Source organism: Phlebotomus papatasi, chromosome 1 (assembly GCF_024763615.1).
Source record: "Phlebotomus papatasi isolate M1 chromosome 1, Ppap_2.1, whole genome shotgun sequence".
NCBI lineage: Eukaryota > Metazoa > Arthropoda > Insecta > Diptera > Psychodidae > Phlebotomus > Phlebotomus papatasi.
The window spans coordinates 53,034,215-53,039,848 of NC_077222.1; positions in this window are offsets into that span (position 1 = coordinate 53,034,215).

Below are 5,634 nucleotides of genomic sequence, written 5' to 3' on the forward strand. Positions count from 1 at the left end.
AAAAAAAAAAAAAAAAAAATGTGATTGGCAGAAAATTTTTAAATTCGATATCTTCCAAAAGCAGAGAGCCTAATCGACCCTTTTTTATAAGATAGTTTTCATAAACTTCTTCTTAAGAGTTTAAATTAAATCGAGCAAGGAACTGGTGGCAAAGCGTTCCAGGCTTTGCGAAATGCTCGAACGCGTGACTTAGATGCTATACAGCAAAAGTACTTTCGCATCATTTACCGTTTACCGGTTCTCAACCGATTTAAACTGATTCATAAATCTCTCAAAAGATCCCCGAAAATAGTTTCACAAGTAATAAGATTGATTTTCAGATAAAAAAATTTTATCGGTTATGAACCGGTTCATTACCGATTCAAAACCGATTGGAACCGGTTTAGTTTTGTCAGAAATTCCAAGACCTTTCCAACGACCCCAAACATGACCCATTTGCTTGATGAATGCGCACTCTATTGTCTTTTTAAATTTTGACCTTGAAAAACCGTTATTAGGAATGATGCAACAGTATTTTGGTATATGGACGAAATCAAGCGCTTGGCGGCTGGCCTTTTTATATGGAGCTATTTGAAGCCAATTCCAAAATTGATCTCGGACTCAGCTCACAGTGCTCCAAGGAAAAAATTTATTTAAACAAAAATTTAGTATATTTATCCCTCCATACGGAAAGGTATCTTATAATACGGAAAAACTTCTCACTTTTTAAATATTTAGCATAACGATCACGAATGCGGAAAAATTCCCATACGCATTTGTATGTGAAAGTAAGAAATTGGCTTCCATTTTGAAGGCCACTCGCCAGGGACTATGATGAAATGTTCGCCTGGATAATCTTTAAAACATATCCAAAAATGAAAAAAAATCACACGACGCATTTTCACGCAATCCAAAAAAAACATAGTTTTGGAGGGGAAGGGGAGGGGTGGGGGGGATGAGGGGCATGTTAACGATCCTTGGATCGGCTTATGGGAGGGGTCCCCCGAAGGTCTCAAGTCGCTATCTCTTACCGTTTGGCCTCTAGAGCTGGCGACAGCCGGACGGACAGACGGACAAACAGTGTAACGACTTTTCTCAGAAATCTTCTGAAACGTGAAGATTTGTTAAGAAAAGTGGTCTCCGGAGGGTGGAAGATGGGAATTTTGGGGAGTGAAAAAAATCGAGGGATTATATACTGCTCTCTCCGTAGAGTTCGAGCAGTAAAAAGCAAAAAATATTTTGAGATATGAGTTCTTTTATAAATAAATTTATTTCCTTATAAAATGCAAGATGCAGCGAAGATACTTTTCTTTGGATCTTATGAAACTTTTCCGAACTAAAAGCTGTGCCGGAGGCTGTCAGAATTAAAGATTTGCTTTTATGAATAAAAGCTTTGTAACGTATTATATTAACTTAAATATTTCTGTATTTTAAAGTTTTATTAAAGTTTTTCTCGACCACCTTTAAAATCACGAGACCTGAAAGAATTTAATTTCAGCTTGATGAAGTTTTTTTCCGTTTTAGTTTAACCCATTCACATCTATCTCATTACGACGGATACGAGCCAATTTTAGATAATTTCTTTCTGAGAATAATTTATTTTTATATTATCTATTTGTTTACTAAAATTCTAAAATGGCGATTATTCGTTTTTTGTTTTATTTTTATTTTAATTTAAATATCGTTCAAGTATTATTTTTCTATGTTTTTACTGCAAGAGATAACAGTTAAATTTTAAATTATAACGAAAGAGATGAGAAAATTAGTGATATAATTCCCAAATAAATTAAAATTCCACAGAAATAACTCTAAACTATAAATAAGTTGCCAAAGCAGTTCATAGCTTTATAATTCTCTTTGTAACAAATATTTCAATATTATAAAGCAATATAAACTTGTGATTGTGTTCGAATTACCCGTTTAAGAAATTTTATTTTTACAGAGCAAGTTTATACTACAAAATATTTGTGACCATTTAAATATGCACAGGAAAAAAGACAAAGAATGTAGACATTTTTCTACACTATAATTTCCTCTGTAATTAATTTAAGGAAAAAAAACACTCCAAATGGTAAATGTAGTACTATACAATTGTGGAGAATTTTTTGGGTGTTCCGAAGAACATTAACTCTTTCTCTGCCCACAAAAAACTACTTTTAATAAAAAGATCATCCAGCGGATTTCATTGTATTATTCTCCTTTAAAGTCTATGCCAATTGAACCAAAAATCTCCATAATCATCTTCTTTCAGAGTTGGCAACTGAAGTCTTGAGAAAAGAGTGAGAGTAATAGAATTTTAGCATTTTAGAAACAGAAATTCATATATTTTGTAGAAAAAAATTTACATTTAAATTGCGGGTAGATTGAATCGATTGAATGCATATTTAAGGTCAATAAATTATAGAAATAACCTGTGTTGTTATTCCGACATTCGAATGTTACAATATTTAAAGGCATATTCCACTATATGGAGAATCGTAAATTTTTAGTGCTATTTTTAGGCAAATTCCCATTCACGTCTATTTCTGGAGTACTATCGTATCCAATTCTTTCACAAAATTTTTCCCAGATTATAACATTAAACACACACATATGATTGTTTTTTTTAAGAAAAAGACATCTGGCTATTTTTTATGTGCAAATTTTTAATTTTACATCAGCTATAAATTCTGTTATGAACTGTTTTCAAAATAATTTTTATAAAGCAATTCAGTAATATTTTATTGAGGTCCAGTGTTTGTTCATTATGTGATTTGGCTTATGATTTTCAAATTTTGATTACAAATCCCGAAATGATCAAGGGATTAAGAAAAAATAAGAGTTTTTAAATTTCCTTTGTTAGTTTAAACATTTCAGATATTTGATTTTATATAAGATTTACGGTTTCGTTATTATTTACGCCTCAAAGCACGAAGATAATAAAAATTTAAGGTAATTTAGGGGTTAATATTTCATTCCTAACAATTCATTTAAAGTTTTATAATACGTTTGATCTTAAAATTTGTCTGTACTAAAATACTTTTACACATACTGAACATACCTAAGGTCAGATGTGAAAGATAATGAGATAAAAATACAGTTCTAAAATCGAGATTATTAGAATATTTCAAAAAAACAAGTAGGAATTGGTAGAGCACCCTAAGGTATGCATTTCTTTCGAAAATATAAAATTTTGGGACACAGAAATAATGAAAATATGCTCAATAGATTTATTCAGACAATACGCAAGCTAAACTAGCTAAGCTAACCTTAGTTTAAATTTAGCTCGTAAATATTTAGTAAATTGGTCTCAAACTTCAATTGCATGAATTTGCTTACCCAAATTTTGGAAATTGTTCAGTTCGAGTTAATAATTTAGTACACGAGAGTTCTAAATAAATTTACCACGACAATTTTAAATTTTAGGGTAGGGTAGAGTCGGTAGAGTCATCAGTTATGGACGTTATACACTTATAGACAGCTTCCAAATATTTTAAATTCTTACATAAAAAGATTTCAAAAAATCACAATATTCCTAATCACATCATAAACTTATAATTTTATGATTTTTCGAAATCTATTTTAGGTAAGAACTTACGTTTTTTCAAGCTGTCCATAATTGTATAGCGGCCATAAGTGATGACTCCACCCTAAATGAAATTATAGTTAGATAAACCAAACCATGTGTGAAGCCTGCTACAAATTTATTGGTTTATCACAATTCACAAAACATATACTGAATTTAGTGAATTTAATACAAATAGGGTAAGTGTGCCAAATTTCGGAATAGTTGCATGCAAGCGTCAAAGTCTCAAGTGTGAAATGTAATATTTTAAATTCAAATTGATTTTTTTATTCTTTCTTCTTAAAGAGTGTTGCTTGGAACCTTGTAAAGAGTTTACCGTCTTTATTTACTCTAAAATCATTCTTAATACATTTTAGAATGAATAAAAATATAGACATAGCTTTGGTGCCTTATTTCGGCCACCTTAATTCTCATAGTTCCTTGCCCTTCGGGAATTCTTCTAATATCTTTTTCACGTCATCTCGTTTGTCAAAGCGAAGCTACATTTTTTGTTATTCTTTTGCATTGTATAATCCCTAGAGCCGGTTTATAGCTTTTTTATACGAAAGCTTTTAATTGGAATAGAAGCCAAACGGTGAGACATAAAAGCATCTGGTCTTTGGCGACCCCCCTAGTATGGCAATGTTATCTAAAACGTAGTTTTTTTTCTCCCGTCTCCTATTTAATTAAATTATGTTATTGGATAAAAAATATATATAGTGCACAAAAAAAAGTAATGGGATACAAAAAGAAGTACAGGGGTCCTAGGGTGAGGAACATTACTAGGACCTATAAAACGTGTAAAACAGTGTCAGATCGCAGTTAGTTAAGTAGATTTTATAGAATAATTCGCTTACACGCATAGATATTTTTTGAAACCTAGGCAGATTTAGTCACGGACGATATTAGAAAGTGGGATGTTATAGCGTGCCTTAGAAGGGATACTGAGGAAACCACTATTTTTTTTTATTCTAACTAAACAACTCTCTTCCTATTCATTTAAATATTTATCAGCCGGATACAAACATTTCTTCTACAAATTATACGCAATGAAAAATGTCATTTACTATCTAATTCTGCCCCGGTCTTCCTTAAATGTAAAATATTTTTGCCGAAAATTAAAGAAAAAGGATATCTAAAATCTTTTAAGATATCCATTTGAAAAATAATAAAATACTTTTGGTCTTGGATCCCTTAATGAAATGTTAGAAAATTTTAACAAAAAGAGTGTTCTAAAATTTTTCGCTAGTCAGTCAAGTCAAGGTAGATAAAGTGTTTTCAAATTTATCACGTATAAAATTTTATTCAATTAAGGTCTTATTAAGTGCTGAAAAAATACTTAATGTACATATTAGAATAATCATTTTGGACTAAATTACTGATTTTTTCTTCATTTTATTTTTAGCACAGCCCTGTACTAAATACAAGTTTCCTTTGACCTTTCCCTGGGTTGTCATATGTTATACAATGCAAAAGTTCTTTTGAAAGCATTACTTTATCAACTTAAATTGAAACGTTGAAGTAATTTATTATTAAGCACAGAACCTACATTTCAAAATAGAATCTATCAGAATTGATATCTAAATGGGTAAATTTCCATTATCCTCTAAGCTTCGCGTATGGCAAAGTATATAGCAAAAATGACTTGCCTTTGTACCATAAAGCAATCTTCCAATTTGACGTGGAAAATGTGATCAAGTGCAAGGTGAATGTCCAGAGTGTTAGCTTCTGCGTTCGTGATGATCTACAGCAAAAATTGATTTCTTTGTGAGGTAGAATTTGTCGAAAAAAAAAACAAGAGCTACTGCTGACGACTCAACTTTGGCTTGATTCAATTATGATGAATGCATGTATGTAGCAATTATGGGTTGTTTTTTTTCATTGTTTCTAAAATTTCATACATTAGAATAAAATGTTGGCTGTTGCTTGGTCATTTCTATCTCTCGGGCATGGTCTTTTTGCCCATGTTACACCAAATACCAAAGAGCAGAGGCAATTCTTTGGCTTGGCGATCTGTTCTTGGTGTACGGATGTCTGGCGAATAAAAATCGCTCAACCGTTATTTGGAGTCGCGGACGAGGTTTTATATTCACTTCTTTAATAATGCTAAA